Source organism: Artibeus jamaicensis, unplaced genomic scaffold, assembly GCF_021234435.1.
Source record: "Artibeus jamaicensis isolate MK-2021 breed Jamaican fruit bat unplaced genomic scaffold, CSHL_Jam_final contig_373, whole genome shotgun sequence".
Classification (NCBI taxonomy): domain Eukaryota; kingdom Metazoa; phylum Chordata; class Mammalia; order Chiroptera; family Phyllostomidae; genus Artibeus; species Artibeus jamaicensis.
Window position 1 is genome coordinate 14,033,220 of NW_026521807.1, and position 24,532 is coordinate 14,057,751.

Below are 24,532 nucleotides of genomic sequence, written 5' to 3' on the forward strand. Positions count from 1 at the left end.
GTATGAAGCTTGTATTTCAAAGTCCATTGTATTTGTGCCTTTTGTGGTGAACCACACAATACTGAAACAAAGCACAAGACAAGGAGAAAAAGAAAAGAATTGTTGGAAAGAAAAAAAAACAATTAGAGAAAATAAGTGGAGGAAAAGAGAAAATTAAGGTTACTAGAAACTGCACTATCTCTTTATAATGTGGCTATAATACTACATTGGTCAGCAACTATCATGTAAAAGGTAATGTGTAAGAGTTTTATATGCTTTTCAGAACTATAAAGGGAGTGTGAGTGGATTTTAAACATTTTGATTAGCACCACAAAGATTTTAATGCTTTATTTAAACAGTTTGCTATGGGGCAAACACATTTGGTAGACAAGTAAAATGAAAGCATGGGCATCAGTTTCTCTGTTTTCTATTAAGTAATGTTGCGAAGTAAGCAGAAGTTGGATTCAGATATCAGATAATTATCTCCACACTGTGTGTCACAGTAAATAATTTTAATTGGTTTAACTTCAGGGACCATTACTGGCCTAATTAGAAACATGAAAAGGCTACAAGTATTAGGAAATATCCTGAAGGAATGAGAACATTAGCAATTCTGTCAAGCCATTTTAAAAATAAGTACACAGTAGCAACCACATTTCAGTGGAAGGCAGGGTACTTGAAAGGTGCTTTTAGGAAAACAGTGCCTGTGAGTTTGTAATAAGAGATCTGTAATAGGAAGCATAGAAATTGGGTACAGGCTGACATGTATGCTATTTCTGTGTTGAAAACATACTAATCTTGTTCTGATTGCTGTTTTTAAAAGATGCAGGTTAACATTTTCAGAGTAAAGGGATAATAACTGAGGGTGGGTAACTCCTTATTGAGACCATGTTGACTTACTGACAGGGATAAGGCTCTTTGAGTCAAATAGCTTTACCCAAACGCCGTCAGCATGCAGGGCAGTTGCACAGACTGAAGGACAGCCCTGCAGGTTTACAAGATCTTCTCCACTGTGGTGTCCCAGGATTCATAAGAAACAAATGGGTATTATTTTTGAAGCACATGTATATTTTATAGATACTGAAATGTGTGTGACATAGTTCATATGTAGAAAATGGCTTTATTCTGAATGAAAAATGAGATACTGTGTCATTTAGGTCCAAGAGTATGCTAAAAAAACCCTCCACACTTTCAAACGAAGTAAGATGTTTGTTTCGTAAGAGATAACTAAAATGCCATGTATGCGTAAATATGCACACATTATCAAGAAGTTCTAATCAAAGCTATTTAGCACAGTTTTGTTCTTTTTAATTTATAATCTAGATTTTAGCTTTCCATCTTCTGAAATTGCTGATGCTAACATTTGACCAAGTTCAGAATATGAAGATTTTTAAATCCAAGCTTAAATTTATAAATATCAACCATGATTTCAGGTATTTTTGTTTAGTTATTTGTTTTCTGTACAAGAATAGGCATGGTAAAGAAAGGCATGGTAAACTATGTGTCACTTTAACAAAGCATAGATTACTATAGAATAATTAATTTTATAATTTTGTACATTTGATAGTTGGGCCCACCATCGAATACAACATTATTAATAGAAGTGAATATCTTACTTCACCAAAATTTATCAAACAAAAATATGTGCACATGTAAGAACCCACATCCCAGATTCTGACTATACATGTACTCAGGGACCCACGCCACACAGAGACACATTGATTCACACACACACAAAACCCCATTTCTACAGTTTGTGCTTTTACACTGAATGGCCTAAAATGATGCCACCAATTACCATAATTATTCCTTTAATATTTGTGTGTTTTGAAATGTTTGCAAATTTTCATTTGACTCAATTTATTAGAATCAAATTTTCTTTCTTTTTAAAAAGATTTTATTTATTTATTTTTAAATAGAGAGGAAGGGAAGGAGAAAAAGAAGAAGAGAAACATCAGTGTGTGGTTGCCTCTTGTGTGCCCCCTATGGGGGACCTGGCCTGCAACCCAGGCATGTGCCATGACTGGGAATTGAACCTTTGGTTTACAGGCCTATGCTCAATCCCCATAGCTATACCAGCTAGGGCTAGAATCAAATTTTCTTTAACAAGATTATAACAAATTATCTTTGTCTTCACAGAAGACTATATAATGTATGCAAACAAGATGGGGATAATTCATGTGAAATAGTTTTTAGCTACAAAACAGATTAATTGCTTGTAGGTTTTTATGGGAAACACACACACAATTGTTGATCATTATAAAATAATACACACTCTCTGCCCACCACGCACGTGTGCCACATTTCAAATATCTTCCAAATGGAGAAGAGGGCAGGAGGATGAGGGTAAGAATAAAAATGTGGCTGCTGATAGAAATATACATGCTCATATACACACACAAACATACATACATATGCTCATATATTTCAGCTTTGCCCATATGTTCCAAAAATAGCAGCCTGGAAAATTTGTATCCACACATCCTGCTCTCAGAGGAAAGATACACATAAAGACAAATTTTCCTGGTGCCCAAGTGACTCAGGAAGAGAAAATATTTCAAGACATTGTATTCTTTTAGGCCATTGAACTTTACAAAACAATCTTAACATACATATTTACTTCTCCAAATACCAGATTTATCCCTTAAAGTTTGAGATTACCTCCTCTGGTATCTTTTTCCACAAAATATGCTACGTGACCCTACATTCAGGAACCCAGGGAAAGAAATAGTGGTGCAGATTGTAGTATGGGCTTCAGTTTAAGAACTTTTCCTCTAAAATACTGAGAGGATTTTGGGGTAAAGTCAACAATACCTATCATATGTCTCACCTATTCTCTGATCATTTCTCTTTTTGTATATAAGGGCTAATTTTTATTATTAAAAAATGTTAGTGATTCTCCAGACTATGTGCTTGAACTCAGAAAATATGAATTATGAGGTGGAGTAAGGGTGGCTTTAGCTCTGACACACCTTGTATAGACCCATGGCCTTATACTTTACTACCTACGCCATTACAAAATGCCAGGTTTTTAATCTGTCAGTGAAGGTAACAATTGAGTTGCAGGAAAAAGAGTGAGGTGAATATAGAAAAAGCACCTTGCTTATAGCAGTCTAAAGAAAATATTAATATTAATACTATTATTCTGTGTTACTCCTTTAAGATCTGTTTTAATAATTTAGACATTACACTAAATGGTTGTAAAATCCTTACTTGTGGAGCACAGGTCAAACCATTAGATTTCTTCACTTGTCCAGGTAACCAGGTTTTCCTATAAAACATCAAATCTGTGACAGGAACCCCACACAATGATTCCTTCTCTTTGGTCATTGCCGCTCGCACTCAGGAGATCCTGCGATTATGTTCATACAATGCCATCTCAACTCCCATTTTCATCCCTTTCAACCCCATGTATAAGAGGTCTGTCTGGAACAAGTTCAGCCATTGTTAATATAAGGAGAATGGTTGTGCAACATTGATGTAACCTGGTAGCCAAGGAGAGCAGACTAGAATGCGCATGAGTGAATAATGAGGACTTCACTGTTTTAGTCTGTGGGGCGGTATAAGCTATTGAATGAGCATGTGTACAGTGTGACTGTTGCATTCAAAATGACTGAGTAGAGCAATGAATTTGCATCAAATTTTGTGTTAAACTTGAACTTTCCTCTGCGGAAACTATTCAGATGATTCAGAAGGCCTTTGGGAATGAGTGCAATGCAAATGAAAGTGAGGCATAAATGCTTCAAAGATGGTCAAGAATCTGTTGAAAGTGATCCACATTTTGAAAGACCTGCAATAAGCAGAACACCTGGGAATATTGAACGTGTACCAGCTGCAATCAACAAAGATGGGCAACAACTGTGTGAGAGCTAGAAACTGATCTTGGGATTCCAAAACTACTATGTCTAAGACTTTGATACAGGATCTTGACATGAAAGTCGTGGTAAAATTTACTCCACAGCTTCTGCTATCAGAGCAGAAGGAACATCACACTATAGTTGCTAATGACTGGATTCAAACCACTACCAATAAACCAGATTTCCTCAAGTAACTCATAACTTTGAAGGGGACTGAGGTGTCCATGTCTTATACATAATGTTTCATGATCTTGTATCTTCCCCAATAAGTGTCTCTATTTTTCATATTACATGGCTGGTTACCTTCTGGACAAGCCTCATGTGTCCCCCAGGTACAGGTCTGGGAGTGAGCACGAGGTCCAAGAGTAAGAAACCAGAGTTTCTTTCCCAAACTCCCAACACCTGGACACAATTAATTCGCCCATATATGGGAATATCTCATGAAGAAATATGATAGGCCCTGGCTGGTGTAGCTCAGTGGATGGAGCACAGGTCTGTGAAGCAAAGGGTTACACGTTCGATTCCCAGTCAGGGCACATGCCTGGGTTGCAGGCCAGGTTCCCAGTAGGGGACACATGAGAGGCAACCACACACTGATGTTTCTCTCCCACTCTTTCTCCTTCCCTTCCCCTCTCTCTAAAAATAAATAAATAAATAAATAAATAAATAAATAAAATATTTTTAAAACCCCTGGGATTTAAAAAAATATGATAGGACCCAGAGAGAGAGAGAGAGGGGAAAAAAAGCAATCTGTTCCTTTCAAAAGCTGTTAGTGACTAAATTTGCCATTACATCAAGTGGGACAAGCACTTGATGGGGGGAGAAGGTACAGAAAATAAGTAGCATAGACAGTAGGTAGAAAATAGATGGGGGGGCAAGAATAGTAGGGGAAATATAGAATCTAAAGAACTTGAGACACGTGGTCATAAACTAAAGGGGGGAATGGTGGGGGAGGGGCGTGCAGGGTGGAGGGGAGTGAAGGAGGGGAAATGGGATAACTGTAATGGCATAATCGATAAATATATTAAAAAAAGAAAAAAGAAAGTAAAGGGATGGAAAGAAAAATATCATGTAAATGAACATGAAAAAGGAACTGGGGTAGCAATACTTATATCTGACAAAATAGACTTCAAAACAAGAAGTCTAACATAAAAAAAAAGGGGGGACAAGCAAAAGAAGCCCACCTGCAAATGAGGGAATAAATGGTCAGAGAGAAGCAAAAATAGACAGAGAGAGTCCTGGCTTGGGTTGCCTTAACCTTCCAGTGAACTATGTCCCCACGCTTGTCTCTTCATTATAAGCTTTAAACACCACCCCACACTCCCCCTTTTGGGTTTGTTTGGTTCTTGCAAACAAGAAAAAGTCTACTTATATAATTCCATATTACACTTTAGTGTTAATGAAATCTACAAAAGGAAATTAACTTAAAAGTAACTTTGTAGTTCTAGAAGTAATTTCTACTACCTCCCCTCATAGTAGTTTGTTTTGTACTTTGTAGCCAAGTACCTACTGAAAGAGAATTCTTAAGATAAAACAACAGGCCAACTAGATTTTACTGTAATGTGGAGTTATACACCGGCCCCTTCCATCACTTGAGATCTGAAAACTCAGGGATCCTGGCAGGCCCTATAGATTTACATTGCTAATCATCTGTTAAATCTTTGGAGCAGAGGTTAACAGTAGTGAAGTTTACTGCATGAAGCAATGAAGCTTAATTAAAGATTGTACTTGGATAAATATAAATAGTGTGAAGTGGGAGTCTACTAAGTCTTGTGCTTCCATTATCCCCTGGTACAAAATAAAGGCAAGAAGCAATGAGTGTGCTACCCCTTAGAAGCTTGCTTCTTATAAATTCTTTTATTCATAGACATTTTTCTCTAGACTCTCCTAATTTTTTTTAATTCATAATTATTTATTCCACATCTTACAACTAGCCTCTAAGATCCTGATTAAGTTTCCTTTACAAACACATTCCTGGTGTGCTGATTCTCAGACTTGATTGAGGATCATGGGTCACCTGGGAAACTTGTTGAAAGTGTAGAAATCGGGGCCCTACAGTTGCCCATTACCTTTCAATATTTTGAAGGTTCACAACAGACTCTACAAATTTTTAATAAGCACCTAGGTAATGTTGATACAGCAAGTCCAGGAACAACACTGCAAAAATATTTATTTTTTTCTATTTTGCTCATCAGACTTTTAAACTTGGAGAACCTAACATAATATGGTAAACACGAACATTTTAACATTAATTTACTCAAATTACAACTGATCATACTTAAGATTTTAACTATCAAAAAAGAAATTAGGTTAGATGGCATTTTCATCCACACTACATATATTTTTATAAGATACCAATTCATAAACGGAACAAAAATAATCATAAAAGCATGCTTGAAAAAAATAAATTTGAAATTATTGTATTGCAGATAATTATATAAAGGCAATACTTATCAATGTCACTTTCAACTGAGTTCATCACATATTATTTTAATTTTTAAACTAAGATATTTGAATTTGGTCCAAAATTTGAAAGAAAATTGCTAGGTCCATTGTAGGAAGTAGAGAATACTGATGCTACTATTATCATAATTGTGATAAGAATTAACAATTGTATTTGTGTGTACAATTAATGAAATACCAAATAAAATAGTGCTTGCCTTTCTTTATTAATGGATAACTCCTATTCCTAAAGAAATTCATTTCAATCATTTTTGTTAGAGTCTATGTTATTATAATGAATTGAAATGTATTTATCTGGGATATACACAATAAAATACCTTCAATCATGTGATTAAACCTTTAATGGGATTTAATATGAAAGTCATTGGGGTGCATGCACCTGCATTATGTTCTCTAAGGAGAAATATAATTCTAATTGAAGACATTTATATTGTCTTTTGTATAGTAACCTTGTTTTTAGAACTTCATGGATACTCAGCAAACTAAGTATAAGTGCATTAAGTTATTTAATGATTTATAAATATAATGTATGAAAGAATCTTTCTATGTAGGTCAACATTAAAATAAAAGTGACAAAATTTGTTACTTCTTTTTTCTTTCAACAACTGCAACTTCCAAATTGTGGCATGACAAAAAATTGCTTTCCTTGTGGCCATGGTAAAATGGACTTAGTTTTTAAAATTAAACAACTAATTCATGATCACAATCGAATAAATCTAATGTGGAAAGCACCCACTTTTCCTTACACCCTAATATCCACATGTATGTTAATTCATGTAATCCATTCCCTATCACCACATGTTAGGGCACGTCTTGTTTCTGGGCAGTATGAACAGTGTTATAGTGAACATCCTTAGACATCCATTTTGGCAAAATTTACTTGATTATTTCCATATTTTAAAGGTAAAATTAAGTATATCATAAAAACTTTTTTATATTTTTATTTTTTAAAGATTTTATTTATTTATTTTTAGAGAGAGGGAAAGCAAGGGAGAAAGGGCGGGAAACATCAGTGTGTGGTTGCCTCTCACACACACTCTGCTGCGGACCTGAACTACAACCCAGGCATATGCCCTGACTGGGAATTGAACTGGCAATCTTTTGGCTTGCAGGCTGGCACTCAATCCACTGAGCTACACCAGCCTGAGCAATATATTATAAAAAATGTTTATTTAACAGTAAATATAATTGATTCTCATTCTCTAGGAAATGTTTTCAATGAGACCATTGTGTTCCTTCAAAAATTTTTACATCTGTCTTACCTCTTTGCTAAAGTTCTGGGTTCTTTTGTTTGTTTGTTTAAACGACTGATATTTTCTTTTGAAATTGAACTTCATTTTGCCAAGTTTCAGAAACATGGGTGGAGCACTTGAGGATACTGTTTTGTTTATAAATTGGTTTGATTGGATTGTACACAGCACTAAAATTTGTCAGATGGTAAATACAGAAGAGACTGGGAAATATGAAGTCCATATCATCCTGGAATTTGTTCTCGAATAAGTACCCTAATAAACTGAGAGTTACTGCATTATACATGAATTATCATTCTTTGGATGATTATAATTTATGAAAATATGAACAATACTAAAATGGTCTTGAATGCTTTTTGTCTTTGAAGTTTCGGAGTCCCTTTGTGACTTGGTTTAAGTGTCTGTGGATATTAAAAATCATTCCTTCATTTAGGTAGCATTTATTTTAGATCCAACATGTGCTTGAAGCTTTGGGGGATCCAAAGTAGTAAAAAATGCACCATATACACTGAGGAAAATGCAAATAATCACACAGAACACATATATAGTGTCTTATCAATGGAACAGGCCATAAATGTCTCAGAATTAAGAGGAACTAGGTCTGATGTGGCCTGGAAAAGTCATAGAGGGTTATGGAAGGTGTGTAGCCTTTACTGCATATTTCAAAATGTATGAGAATAGGTTATTGAGTGAGGATAGTAAGGAGAAAAGGCATAAAAAGGTATTGTAGAAATGAGCAAGGCATACTTGCAGGACAGTAAGTGGATGGACTAACTGAAAGAAAGCAAATGGGAAATGAATAATGAAGAGTACACTTGAAAAGAGAGCCAAACTATGAAGGGACCAAGTACAGGGTTAAATGCTTTCATTTTACACTCCATGACTTCAAAGATTTCGACTATGGGAGTGAGTTATGACGTTTCAGATAGACGGATCTGACATGCTAAAAGATAGTTTACAATATGGAAGAAAATAAAAGTAGAAGAATTATTTAGACTGCTATTTTTATAATACAGATGGGAGATCACAGGGATCAAAAGTATATTATGGCATTGATAAAAGAAAGTATGGCTACAAGGAGAAGAAAGGTTGTTGATGACATACTGGATTAACAGAGAGAAAGAAAAAAGGTAAAAGAGGTTACAGGAATGATTTACTTGAGAAACTATGAAAATAAAGATTTAACCTTACCAGAAGTGGAGAATACAGAACTGGGGTGAGATGAATTAGCCTTTGACTTGTTGAACCTGAGGTGATAATGTGAGTGTGCAGTGAGAGACCAGACACTGCCCCTGCGCAGAGGAGATCATGTCAATTCTTTGTGAGTCATCATTATAAAAGCAGCTGTAAGACTAAACAAACTCATCAAGAGAAAAAGGAAGAAAACTTGTAAGATTAAACTTGAATCTTGGAGAAATGCATGGGTGGTAAAAGGGAAGAAGGAGCATTGAGTATGCCAATTTTGGCAATTTCTGTCAGGTGGCCCAAAAGCATCTAGGAGATTTTTTTTCCTGTAAGATAAGGTGAGTGAATAGTCACTAGCAAAAATAATTGTCAGAGTTGTATATTAGCTGAAGTTAACTTTGATTGCTTTTATTTCTGATACAAATTTCTTCTACCTTCCAGGAGCCTAATTGATATATACTAGTCCGACTACCCAAATCATTTCTTCAGAATTTCACTAAGTTTTGAGTTTTCCTCATCCTTCAAACTCTATAATTTTACTCTTTTTTTTCTTTCCTTATTCCAGGAAAAAAAAGTTGAAGAGGGAAACAATCTGGTTATCAAATTAAAGTTTAAAAACATTAGAGAAAAATGGTAATTTACAACTGTAATAGAATAAACAATGATAAAATAAAAAATGAAAGAAACACACTGAACATATACATATAAAAATAAAACAAGTCATCGCAAGCAGGTATGGGGCTACTTTCACTATTGTAGGTGGATCCATAATCTGTGAATTCTGTGTGGATCTCTCTTTGAGTTGTAAGTCTCTTCTCCAAAACCGTTACTTATTCAGGCAAAACACTGCCAACACCAGGATAGTTAAGTATCTAATATGCCATCTGTTGTGGATTTGTTACACAGTAATACTTAGTTCAGTCATTTTAAAGTGGACTGTGGAAAGTTCTTGAGTTTTTTTTTTTTTTTTAACTAATTTGGGGACAGGAACAAAGAAAGTAAATGGCAGATAAGAGTTGAGTAAAAGATTAGCCAGTAAAGATTAAGGACACCATGTCAGGCTAGGAGAGGTTAAGAAGCCCAATATTACTAGTCACAGTACTCCAGTGGGTGGCAGAGTGTGAAAAGACTGAATGAGTTGTGCTAATGGAGAGAGGTTGTATGAACAGAGTTCTTCAAGTAAGAAGTGCTGGTCACTGCATATCATGAATGGAGGAGTGTCTGGCAAAAAAGTTGAAGATGGGTAGATTTGGAATTTAAATTCCTGTTTTGAGGCAAATAAATGGAGGATGCAGTTATGCTGTTGAAAAAATATTAAGTAAGAAAAAAGGAGTTAATGGAAAGTGGTGAACAATGAGATGTAGTTGATAGATGGGCAGTTTGAATACATGTGGAAATCGCTGAGGATGTTTGGATTACATAGAATAAAAATAAGACGTGAGTGATATATTTTCTAGAGTTATTTCTTAAGGAGAACATTCAGTGTATAAGACAGAATGATATTTTTAATGTCTATTTCCCAAATTTTATTTTAAATATTCTATGATTGTTAAGATATATGCCTTTAAATATGTTGGAAAATACTGGGTTGACAAAGAAAGCCAAGTTTTTTTTACTGTACTTTCTGCATTTTAAATTAAAATTATGAAAATCCAAGAAGAAAAGGTTATATTATGCATTTTGATTAGCAGAAATAATAACTCCCTTGCCCTCCCCACCCAACCCTGGTCTAAAGACCTTTGAAAAACTGGAAAATGTTGTTTTTGTTGCCCTGGAGAAGTTGACTGCGCCTTTTGCAAGAGAATAGAATTAAACTTCAATGTCTTGGGCCACAGGGAGTTTGACACTGAATCAAGGGATGACATATACATAGGAAAAGGTAGCACGACAAAGGCAGTGTTGGACTAGTGGCATGATGTGTCGCCACCTGGGGAAGAAGAAAGACGTGTGCCTTCCACGTCTTCCCTGTGTGGCAAGAGGGACTGAGTTACACAGAGGCTGAGGCAGGTGACACTGGAAGTGCAGAGGGTGAACATCAGACGTGGACCTTCCCCCGTGGAAGTAAAGGAAGACTGAGAATAAGCTGCACAGGAATCAACATGCAGGACCGAAAATTATTTCATTGAGAGTATGATTGTTTGGATTATACATAAATGAGAAAACTGCAGCAAATAGAAAACTGTAGGAAGTTAACTTCTGGTTATAGAATTAAACAAACTTCCAGATATGACTATTTCTAAATCATCACAAGACCCTGCTGGGAAGAGAACTCAGGAACAGGGTGGCGACATGTTCAGCCACTACTACCATGGATGGACACACATCTCCATCTAACTATGTTGAATAAATGTTTTTCACTTTCATAATTAATTATTTAAATTAAAATGCTAATAAATAATTTTAGTATTTGATTTGTCTACCTGACTCTCCATTTAAAAAGAAGAAAAAAACAAATAAACATTAACTTGTTTTTCACTGCTTCATGTTGTCTCTATAAAATAATTTCCATTTTCATGCAACACTTTTCTAAATGCTCTAGATGTGTGAATTGGGGTTTATATCTGGGGCTATCTCCAAGTTTCTTTATCTGTCCTACACAGCAGGTTTCTTATCTGACAGCCTTGTAATTATGAAAGAAACTGCATATTAATGATTCAGTGCTTACATAAACAACTGGCCTTGGAGAAATCTAATGAAACAACTTTGTAGGATTTGATTTTGCCTAATTAAATGTAAATAAAGTTAAATGTTATATATGCCAGGATTTTTGCAGAACCTTATGCATTTTTTTATGTACACAAAGCATTATGAATGCAGAGTTTTTAACAGTTACCTAATTCAGCTATTAAGATAATGTGGGTTGACATCAGATATGCCCTATGGATGTGAGGTACCAGCACACATGTGCACACTAAGTGTTTATGTATGCAAGGTACACTTCTCAATTGCTGGGGTTTTTTTAATGCTTCTCCTTTGAAGTTGGCAGCTTGTACATTTTTATCTGAAGGTTTGAATCTGCAACATGCTTTGAAGGAACAAATGGCCTCCATGTGGTCTTTGGCTTTCCCTTGCCTGTCTCTATTACCCTGAATCAGTATGAAATTCATTCTGACATAGTTTTTTTTTTCTTAAATATATGCACCTGATCCTTTCAATTGATTCTATGCTAACACATGCCTCCATTTAGGGTTGTGTACAATGATTGGCTTTTAAAACAACAGTGTAATGTTATTTAGAAAAAAATAATTAAACTTGCATATTAGAATAAGATGGTAATTCCATTTTGTGGGGATGGGAGGATAGAAAGATTATTACACTTTTGCATGTTAATTTTGAAAAAAATATATAAACAAAAACGCCTGGTTTCCAAGGTGGTATTCAGCAAGTAGACTTAAAAAGTATTTGGTCAGCTGTGGTGGGGGTGAGGGGTGGTGGGAAAAATGGAGACAACTGTACTTGAACAACAATAAAAAAGAGAGAAAGAAGTATTTGGCCAAAAAAATAGGCTAATGACATCTCTTAGAGATAAGTGGTTTAAGCCATTCTTCAACTCTACTCAATGGGACTTTTTTCCCGGCAGCTGCATGTATTGAAGACATCATTACATAAATGCAGTAAGCCATAAATAAAATAGAAGGAATGTTTTGTGCAAAATAATAATAAATCATACACTTTGCTTTTCATATTACTGAAGTCCCTAAGCAACACATTCACCTTGGTCTTTATGGTCCTATATTGATTTTACCTAAAAAATGAGTCAGTGAAAAATTTAGTCAAGTTAACTAATAAAATCTATTGGCCTTTATTGGGCAACACTTTATTTGTCAAGTGACTGAGTAAAAGAAAAAGAGAAGGAGACAGAGAGGGAGGGATGGAGGGAGAGACAGAGAGAGCAAGAGAGGACAGAAAAAGGAGTAAGAATTGAAAATTAAGTAAAGACAAACTATCTCTAATGATGTAGAGCTTCCTTCACCCAACATTCTGTCCCTGAGAACCTATGTGGTGTAATAAACTTCCCAGGTTTGATCAACCTCATAACTGGCCTAGATATGTACCACGCTTTCTCTATTTTAATAGGTAAGTTATTATTTTTTGTACCAAGGGTCGTTTTCTCCATCAGCAAAGTAGAAACAGCAATATTTGTGATTGAACTTTTGAGTAATTAGGATAATATACATAAGGCAACTGGCATATACATAGTATATACCCTGGGTAGAGTTATTCACTCTGATTGCAAACATCTCCTGGAGCCCACTATTATTATTTTACTATTGCCATTAGACAACTATCAGGACAGATTGTAATACCACTATATTGTCTAATTCCACAAAGACAAGTCATAACTATAGGCCTATAGTCTAGAAAATTAATTATTTTTAGAAAACTTTTAAACTAGGAATCAAAAAATTTTTTAAATGGACTAATACTTTTAAATGAAAAAGCTCATCTTTAAGTATGTTACCCACATAATATACAATGGACATTCTTCGATTTAACAACAATCTGTACATGTTTGTTCTTTTTTGAGTGCTTAGTCTCTGTGAAACACTGTTCTAAGTAACAAAATACAAGCAGTGAACAAAATGGTGAAGTCTGTACTCTCATGGAATTTGCCACTTTGTAGGAGAAACAAAAATAAACAAATGGAGAGATGGTGATCAAGCTCTGAAGAAAGTAATTGTAGTAATAGAATATAGGAAGTGATGGGTAGTTGCGGTGACTGTTTTAGATAGGACGATCAGAGATGACTTCTCAGTGGAGGTGATATTTCTTCTGAAATCTAGATAATGCAATAATAAGCAATGAGCAGATACAGCAGGAGAGTGAGAAAAACAAACACGAAGTGTAAGGCCGTAATAAACTTGATAGCTTGAGAAACAGAGAATAACTCAGCATGGCTGAAGCACATCGAATGAGGACTAGTGTGGAGAGGGATGAGGACTATTTTAAATGGTATGTTTTTTAATTAAAAATTTTTAATTAATAATTGTCGGTATATATAAATACAATTGATTTGGTATGTTATTTCATATTATTCAATCTTGGCAAACTCACTTATTAGTTCTTATAGCTTCTTTTCCTAATTTTCATCGAATGTTCTACTTAGATGCTCCTGTCATCTAAAAATAAAGACAATTTTACTTCTTTTCCAATTTGGATGCCTTATATTTTTCTTGCCTAAACTTACATTATAAAACCCCAGTCTATACTGAGTAGAAATGATGAGCCTGGGTTTCCATGTCTTCTTTTTCTCAGGGGAAAACATAAAACACTATGTTTTGTAAATGCCCTTCATCAAGTTGAAAAAATTCCCTCTGAGTTCTAGTTTGCTTGGTTTTTCTTGTAAACGGGTATTGAATTTTGTCAAGTGCTTTTCCTTCATTTATTGTGATGATATTGTGAATTTTACCTTGTTTGATGCTGGATATTTAGTATTCCTATAAATATCTTTGCTTTTTAAAAATGAGATAAGTTACTTGGAAACATTTTGATTCTTTTAGGTCTTTTATTCTGATTTTTAAAGGGAGATATGGGACAGTCTGAAACTAAGTATTTCCACCGTTGAGGCAAGACCTTCCTAAGACCTCTCTACCTAGTGTGCCATGATTTACAAGTTTTCCTTGCTAGGTAGTGAAAACATATCAATCTGGATGCTTTGTGAGGCTTGGCTCTGTTGCCTTGAATCCTCCCAGATAACTCTTTCTCTGGCCTTGGGTGGTTTCTTCACATGCAGGTCTGACCAAGGCTTCAGCTTCACCACTTCCTGCAGGTCCCTGGGACTCTCTCCATGCAGGTCTCAGACCTCCCTTCCCTGGTACTCGGCCCTGGGACACCTACCTACCTCCATCTCCCCACACTTTCAATTCCGTTTCCTCAGTGCAGGAGGTTTGCTGGTTTCCCCTGTGTTTTCTCCCCCTGTTCCACAACCTGAAATATCTTAAAAATAGTGAACTCTAGCAATAACAGAGCTTATCTAATTGATTTCCCTTATCTCAGGAATCACTGTACTTTGTTCCTTAATTTCCATTTTCCTGAAAACATGTTGTTTGTTTGTTTGTTTGTTTGGTTGGTTATTGTTTTTTATTTTGTTTTGTTATTTGATCCTGAAGGATAAACTTGGTCCCCGTTTTTCATCTTGGCCAGAAGTAGAAGTCATTTGTTTTGTTTTGTTTTTGTCATTGGAATAAAAGCGAGACTATCAGATGAGTATAAGAAGGGGTGGAGGAATTTAAATTGTAACAGAAGAAGCAAAGGCATGAAATAATTCTGACAGAGTTTACTTCTGAAAATATATAAAGATTGCTATGCATTAATAGCTCCAAAGTGAGGGGTCTTATAAAAGCATTAAAATAAGTGTGCAAAATTAAAACATTTAATTTCTCATCTTAAACCTGTCTTCATTTTTAATCTGTAGTCCAGTACTAGGCCTTGAATGTGTAATTCTACTTGCAGTTTAAATGAAGGAAGATATAATGACTTCAGTTCATTGAAAAGGAAATGCTTTCTGATGTCAATACTTAAAGGAAAGGAAAAAGTAGAGTGGGCTGATAGTAACTAATGCTTCATAATAAAAATATAATCTTAGCAATTGGGTTACTAATGTAACGGAAATGTCAAATGAATAATTGGATGCCTTTAACTGCTCTGCTGATTGAAGTAAACTCATGTGCATTGTTTTCTACAGAGGTGATTTGCCTTTCTACAAGCCAGGCTTAATTCCGTAAAAAGCATGTTAGCTCTAGCTGTTGCACATAAGGTTAGTTTTAACCTTTTTCCCCCCCCCAAAGATGTATCTCTTTCTTTACATTTTTACATCTTTTGATAAATCTATTGTGTGATTTCCTTTGGAATGCTTGTTTTTATTTTTTCCAGATACCAAATCCGTAACATAGCACACTGTTAGCTTTTGATTTACATCTTCCTAGCTTTATGTCATTTGTAGTATTTGTAGACTATGCTTTCACTTTGTGTTATTTAGTTTACACTGCTGTTTCAAGTGAAAACAAGTTGATGCTTTTGAATCATGGATGGATTTAATATAAAAACCTGAAAAGGTGTTTGGATTTAGAAGTGTAGCATTTGGTATTTTTTCTTAATAATTTTCACTATATGTAGTTATTATTCACTAATTTTATATAGACACGGATACCTTTATATTTTCCCAAATTTCCCAAATTATTGAATCACTTCATTGGAAATAGTTTTAAACACCTATCAGGTGCACAGCCTGGGACCATAGCAGTGACGGAAGCAGCGACAACTAATACACGACCCCTGCCTTCAGGAGCAACTCATTTTTGCCATTAAAGCAACATTTCTATGAATTAAATAAGAGAAAGAATACAAAAGAATCCAAAAAGCATCTAAGTGCTAGAGTATCCCCATAGCTTACATAATTTTTAGATATTCAGAAGAGAAAGATGAAATCGTGAGATGGACAAGTGGAGCTTTGTTATAGAGAAAACTACTGAGAGAAATGGTGGAATGTGAACATTATTTTGAGCAGTCATAAAGGTGATGGAAGACAACATAGAGAGAGCATCCTAGACACCAAATGGGAGAGACTCCCAGTTGCATAGTGCGGGAGTGGAAGGTAGGGACATTTACCTAGAGGAGAGAGTTTGCACTGGGAAAAGGTGAGAGTAAAGGGGAATTTTAGTAAGATTGTCAAAGGCCTTAAATTCAGGCCTAATACAAATTTCAGTATATATTAAGGGCCTAATTAGCCTGCCAAAGCCTTTTCAACTCTTACTTGGTTAAAAAAAATAAAACACTTAGCCTTCAAAGTAAAGCAAGTCTAATTTATGCTGTTCACGGGCAGCTAAAAGTTTCAGTTTGGTCAGTATTGCCAATTTCTAAGTGTCAGTCTAAGTCCTTCAAGTTCACCCTGTGATATTTACTTCCCTAATTTCTACAAAGTACCCATTAAATATATTCATAGGAACTTTGATTTACTCTTAGAACTAGATGAACCTCAAAGGAAGAGTATTCCTTTCTTTCCAAATGTTCATATCTATTTAAAGCTTTATCTGACCATTTTGCTTATTTTTTAAATGTTCCTTGGGCCTTATTATCCTTACGTTGTGAAATGATCTAAGAGTTATAAATGACCCTGAAGAAGAACAAAGCAACCCAGCCGTTGGGAAGAAAGCTCAGAGTATGCCATAATTTTCTGCTCCGAAGAGATAAACTGATCAATGATATGCTACAGTGATTTTACCAGAAAGCTTGTTTATTATTTTGGCTTTAACACATTAAAACTAGCAATGGTTCAATAAGAAAGGGTCATGTTAAGAATTTTTTTTGCCAACTATAAAGTTCCTTGTTGGTTTCATAAATAGTTTCCCCCCAGGAAATCTCTTCACAAAAGAGAGATTTCTGAACCCTAGAGAGCATGCTTTCATTTGAAAAAGTATGAAGAAGCCACAACACAGTGAATGAAACATCAAGAAAATGTAAACATCTTTATGGTGATGGAATTCCCTAAATACAGTGCAAGGCTCTTCTGATACAAAACAGCTGTTTTTCATGTGTATCTACAACCAGACACAAGGAGAAATGCTGTTCAGACACCTTAAGTCATTTCAAATCAGCTTAAAGCATCTTTGGTGCCCTTAAATATTAATGAAAGTCAACAAGCAGTGAAGTCTTTGCCCTACAGGGACTGTCACTGGTCAGCTCCTTGCTGTTTGTTTCTGAGTTAATCAAATTACTATATCATTGGTGCATTTGTACCCTCCACCATTAATGTTGAGTGTCTTTGAGAAAAGAGGATGTTCATGGCGTAATGGCACATTAATCCTGTGGAAGGTGGGGGAGGGGGACTCCTTTACCCAGATTGCCCTTGTGTGTGAGGTGGAAGCGGAGAAGATCAGTGGCAGGAATCAACCTTTCAGAAGGCAGTCTGAAAGCCACTTCTCTTCACATTATCCTACCCAGATAGGAAATACACGTGCAAAGAAGAAAAAGAAGCTATGAAAGAAAGAGTTTAATGACATTAACTTCTTAATTTTTCTCTGATATAAGATGTAGACATCAGTATCATTCTAAATGTGCATGGCAGTCATTTCAGAGAAATCACTCTTGTGGTGGAACTAATTGTTATCAAAATGAAAACTATGTTCTGAATGATACCGATACTTATTTGTACTTGGCAAAACATACCTTTCTTTCCAGCATCAAAATGGTTAAAATGAAGAAGCCAGGTTATTACACATTTCAATTCCAGAGTCAAATATAAAAATTTCTATTATAGGGACAATTAATTACATCTCAAAATGGCAAATGTGCATCCTTGTCAGGTAGAGTGTACTCTGATGGCCTTTCCTCAAACACTGAATGTGGAGATTTGATCTCTTCTAATGGTGCTGAGAAAAGGGTAATTACGCTATGGTCAAAGCTAATTTGCTTTCTGCCAGATGAACTGTTGTATTTTATTGTACGCTGACATTTTAAAGTAATTACGGCACTGTTGACCTTAGACAATTCCAGTTGTATCGCTGTCTACAGCTGCAGCGCTCAGTCTACCTTTGGCTGGCAGACAGTGGCTGTAACGAGGTAATGACACGGACAAAGAGCACCATATGGGGCTCCTTTGAGATACACAAAGCCCAGTGAAAGGAAACAAGAAAATTTTAACATCATCATTACAGTCACACATCTTTACAGCTATAAAGGATCCTGTCCATACATGCCTGTGCACGTGCACATACACAGACACACAAATAATCTAAACACTTTGCCTGCTTACATCTTAGGTGTGTGCATGCATGTGTATGAGCATGTGTGAGTGCATGCATGCATGTGTGTGCCTGGGTTTCTTTTGTAAATGGCAGCATGCATCCAGAAGAAAAAGAGATCAGGTAGAACTGAAGGTGATGGACTGGTCTTCCACCGGCACGGGTTCAAAGGCTAAAGACTATTGATTGAGATAAAAGCCCAGGTTCTTATCTAACGTTAAGGACACTCCTTGTTGTCAGAATGCTGCGCACATAATTAGGTAGAAAGAGGAGCACTTGAGCCAGAAAATCACTATAACCTGAGCTTCATTAAACTTAGATATTAGTTCATTTAAAGGAAGAAATTGTTATTCATTAATATATTTTAATGAACTCTCTGGCTGTGTTTCCTATGGTAAGAATTAAAAACGTGTTCAGAGCTCAGCCTGGTTAATGTATCCCCGCTAAGACAGCAAACTAGATTAATATCCCTTGAAAAGAAAAATATTTCATTCTCTTCAATAAAAGTGTACAGGGTACTGAGTTATGGAATTATTGTCATGGAGAAGTGGGAGAAAACTGAGCTTTACCATCATGTTAAATATTTTTTTCTGTTTATTGGGGTATGTAAAAATGGACTGGAAATGTGAGCTTGCTTGCACAGAGTTGTGGGTGTTGCTTATGTCATAGTTTATGGCTTACTCATGTTACAATTACACAGAGCAAAGGCAAATCAATTTATTTCCTTTTGAATTACATTGATATCATTCAGTGATTTTTTTCCTAGTAATTATTGGAAGAGTGCATGTTTCATTATCTTACTGAGAAAAAAATTAATTTATAAATTACGATACAGAGATGGGAGGCTTCTGCTCTGGTATCCTCGATTAGTTTTAACTCTGAGGTTTATTTTTCCCCTAAAATAGATTTGTTCGCCTTTTCCCAGCCTTTTCCCCTTTCATTAGTATTTGGAAATTTCTATGCCAGTGGAGGTTTATTTTTAATGCAGAGTTTATTTGACAGTTACTATAGAAATCCCACTCAAAATTGGAATTAATGGGATTAATATATCTATTAAAATCATTTCTGAGATATTTTCAGTGGCATGTGACTGAAAATTTACCTTGTTTGTAACCTCAGTAAGAAAGAATTTCTGGATTAGAAGCAGTCTCTTTAATTTGAATTTTTGTTTTACCTCTAAAACTCAGAAAAACTAATTGACCTATACGCTTTTCATTGTGAGGAGCTCAGGAACATATTAACACTATTTCTAAAAAAACTTTGTGACTATCAAATTGCACATGAAATTCCTGATACTTTTAGAATGACTTAACAGTTCTGACACTGTTTTTTTTTGACATAAGAATATTCACTAAAAATTATGTATTAAACAGAATATGTGACCAGTACATTCTAGAACTGGAGGAATAACAATATACAAGCAATCCAAGTTTATGAAGTAGTACACTAAAAAACTTAAAATTACAACCATTTTGCTCTTCGCTGATTCAGGCCTGCACCCAATACTAGGAAGCACAGCTGGAAATATGAACAACCTCTTTGTATTCTAATATTATTATTGTTGTTAGAAACAATACCTCACGCCTAAAAGCTAATTGTTTAATCTCTAGATGTCCTTGATTAAAAACCTTGAATATATTTATTAATAAGTTTTATACTGTGGAAATTTACTATTTAATGCTTTTAGAAACTTTTAGAAAATACTTATTTCTTCAAGAGGATACATAGTAATGTGAAATCAGTGTTTGTCTAATTGTGTTTATTCTCCAAGTCCCAGGAATTTGAAAAAGATTAAGAAGAAAAAGAAGACTTTCCAAAAACTGCATTTAAAAAAAAAGTATGATTATTTCTGAAAGAGGAATGGAGTAAGGGAGATACATGAGTCTAGTGTAGTCCCAGAATGAGGAAACCAGTTCTGATAGATTGAGAGTGAGTGGCAGAAAGAGAGAGAGTGACAAGAAGTAAGAAATCACTTCCTTGAATTAATAGGGGACGATGGAGCTGGAGGAGCAGAGAAGCAGATAGACGGGAGTTGGAAGGACAGATAAAGAGACAGCTACATTCAGAAGGGGGATGTAAAAGACCATTGCATAACAAAGAAGGTTCATTGCATGCAAACTTGGACATTAATGATGGTATCTGTGACTAGACCCTATAAAACTCCCAATTACTTTGAAGCTGACGAAATACTAAGAAAACTGAGTAAATAAAAGAAACAAAGCAAACACAAAATAGGACAAAAGACATAATGGCTCCGAGTTCTAATCCTTACTCTTGAGTTTTTTACTGTTACTTACCCCAGTCTCCCAACATGACATGCCAACAGCAATTCCTCCATTCTGTTCTGTGAAATAGGACAAGGAAGATAGACCTGAAAATACTGTAATAGCCACAATACTGAGGCTTTAATCCGATATCTCAGTAATTCTGCATGTTATTTGAACAATGAGAATTTTTTTTTGTACCACTAAAAGGTGACAGAGAAGTACTTCTTCCCTGTGCAGTGAAGATTGCAAAACACACCAGAATTTCAAGGTAAATGACAGCTTGCAGGCAGGTTAAAATTTTAAAGCAAGCACTTAAAGGTCTTTGGGAAAGTTTTAGAGATGTGTTGGAAACAAAATAATTCTCTCATCTCTACTTAAAATAAGCTAGTTTTCCATGCGAAGCTATTTTGAGCCATAAAAAAGACAGTAACTCTAATCAAGTATATAGATTCATTAAGGACCATACTAGATCGAGGTCAAATATGTGACCCTCCAATCTGGGTGCACTTAGCTGAGGCAATACTATCTCATCATTACTATCTTGAATTTATTGTCCATGAAATAGGCTGTTGCCTGCTTTTCTATCAAAACAAATATAAAGACTAATCCAGCACGTAAAAATGTAAGTCAGACTATTGATGCTGTTTAGCTGGACTGGATATACCGCAGACCAAGAGAAGTCTGCATAACATTTAAAAAAATATCTTCCATAAAATAATGCATTTTCTTTCCTAAAGATTCACTGCATATAGTGACTTTCATTACTTTCAGGAAATGGAAACCAATCTTTGTATATCTGCCTTTCTTTAAATGTCATTCGTGCAGGAAAGTTTTAAGCCATGTCAGTATTTTGCCAGAACAAAACAGAGGCATGGAAAACAAAGGCACAGGGCTCTGAGGAAAATGTAAGAGACTGAACACCGACAATATTAGGGAGAATGAGTGCAGAGTTAAGAAAGAAAGATTTGTAGAAAATTTCAGCAAACCTCAAAAAGAAAAAACATTAATTTTCACATATTTATATATTGTTTTTAATTTTATAAAACTTTAAGATGAACAATCCTGTTATCAATAAGAGTTCTTCTGACAACTAATGGCTAGAAATTACTTTGGCACTGGTATAATTAAAATACTAAGTTTACATGTTAGTTTAGCATTTTCACAATTAATGTTCTCACTGGGCATGTATATAAAGATAAAAAGTAACCTAAGATTTTTACATCATTAATTAAGTTATATTAAATCTTCAATTACTCTATATTTCTTTTATTTTTTGAAGTTTGGCCTTCAATAAAAACTTTCTCCCTTTTACATCACAAGGTAAATATTTCTTGCTATAATTGAGACAATCTGCAATTTGCATTGTGCCAGAAAACTGCTCTTGTGCTGGTTGCTATTAGATAATGTATTTTACATAGATTAGCCTAAATTAAGACTCAGGAGGAAAATCTCTCTTCCATTTCATTTTTTTTTCCTTTTTCTGAATGATGAGTGACTGTCAGTGTGTGGATGCCTCTTTTCAGGGAACGTGTGAAGCTGTCACCCTGCCATGTCTGCAGGACAATCCAGATGTTACCCAATATGAAATCCAGGTCTGAGCATCAGGATGATTGTCAAATGAGAGCAACTTAATTATACGCCCACGTCTCCGTAACATGACAATTTGGGGGAGAGTTGAAGGAGGCCAATGTCTCCCAATTATTTCAAACTAATCTTTTTGCTCTGCTAAGTTTGTGTTATCTTCTTCTAGGTTAGTATTAAAATATTTAAAAATCTATTTTGGAAGGGGATGCCCTATACCTTCCTTATGATCAGATTTTATTAGTACTTATAAAAAAATCATTCTTATGTTTTAGAGGTTTTCTCTAATCACAGCTATCGAGGACAAGGAATCTGGATCTGAGGACAGTGTGCGTGCCACACTGGCATCAGAGCCTGTTTACGCAGGTAATGGCTGGCTCAGGATACCTCTGAACTGTCACGTACCAATTGAATTAATGAGGCCATACAGGTCTAAGGTCCCCCAAAAGGCCTCTCTAGATTAGGGTCTATTAAACCTGCCACAAGCTGCTTAATGCTATAAAAGTGACAACAGAGGCTTTTTTGGTTTAACATTTTGTTTTCTTTTTTCCATTTTTTAATATTTAGAATGTTAAAAAAATTTTTTTCATTCTTCAGCAAACACCCTTTTAACTTAGAAAAAATTCCTATAGATTCATTAGACATGCAAACATTTTTTAAAGAACACCAACACTCAAAAATATATATATATACATATATCAAAACTGCAATTTGGATTGAAGAGTAAGTTTAAGAAACTGCATCTTAGTTGATAAATGAGACAGTTAATATAATCTTTTTTTAAGATTATTAAATGTAGCTACATTCATTTCAGCAAAATAAAATATTAAAAATTACAAAAAAACAGCCTATATTATCAGGGATAAAAAGAAAGCATTAACTCTGTTTAGGCATACATAATCCAATATTTAGCTGAGGGAGTAAAATATCAGGGTGTATTCATATGAAAATCACAAACATCAACAAATAAGGAAATGATAATTAGCATTCTCTAAGGATCATATTTAATATCATTCTCCAACAATAATTTTATTGTCACAATATTGGCTTCATATTTTGTGCATCCTTCATTTGCTTCCTATATTACTTTAAAACTCTCCAATGACTATAGTCTTTGGTGGACTGTGAATGTTATTGCATTAGTGGACTTTTGTTTTTGCTCAGAAAATTTTGAGTGCAAAATTAACTTAACATCTTCAAATCTATAAGGTGCTTAGCCTTTAATTTGCTGTACATTAACATGAAATGGTCAAAATATGAAGCGATTTTTAGAGTGATTATTATGATTGTAATAAGGCCTGACATTTGCACCACTTCAAACACACAACCACCAACAGTTCCATTACAACAAAAGAGCTTCCAGCATAACACATTTTAATAGTCAGAAGAGTTGTGAATTCACAGCTTTGCACAGCAGGTGAGGCTGCACATCTTTGCACCCTAAACACATTTACTCATCTAATCTGACAGATTAGACAACGGCACAAAACCCCCACCCCCAGTGTCTAAACAAAGACTTCATTTCAGAAGGGACAAAGCTTCATGTAGACTGTTTTGCCACTAATAACTTTTCCAAGCAGAAAACAATGTATATTTTATTAATGAAAAACAAATTGCGGCAGGGAAGATGAATGCCTTAGCTTTTCTGACATTTTAAGTAATTTGCTTTCCCTTCCCTTTTGTGCCTTTAATATTTACCTTCATATCAATCTTTATGCAATTTTTTTAATTAGCTATGGTGCTGGCAGCGAAAAATAGAAAGCATCACAATCCAGAACCTTAAAACCATGTCAGAAGGGGGAAACCTGCCATTTTTGTGAGTAAACTATATTGGAAAGCATCACCTTAGTTAGGGCCAGAGGTAAGTTGGACTTTGGGGCACCCACATTTGTGACAAAGCACATGAAAAAAGGTTTCAGGTAAGAAAAAGCAACCTGGGTTTCTATTTACCTTCAGCGCAGCCGGACATTAAGAAGTGGGAATGGAGATGCGCACATTTACCTTAAGGGAAGGGCCTGGGCGCTCATGGGCTCTGGAGGCGCATTGGGAGGCAGCAGCACTTACCATGAACCGGAAAAGGGAAGTAATAGCACTGGCGGGCTGTAGGTCAGTCACAGATGTCGACCTGAGAGAGCCATAAATCTCTCGTACAACTTCAGCCAGTGACTTACAGAACTCCCTTCTAGCGTTTCCCTATAATTTAAAGATTA

General features: G+C 35.3%; 1 long non-coding RNA gene across 1 annotated transcript; it reads right to left on the reverse strand.

Annotated features, from left to right (window-relative positions):
• LOC128627297 (uncharacterized) lies at positions 1-24,532 on the reverse strand. Its single transcript, XR_008391467.1, has 3 exons — positions 24,387-24,532; positions 20,772-20,818; positions 1-61 (listed from the first exon to the last, which is right to left on the reverse strand). It is a non-coding gene; the product is annotated as an uncharacterized LOC128627297 (long non-coding RNA).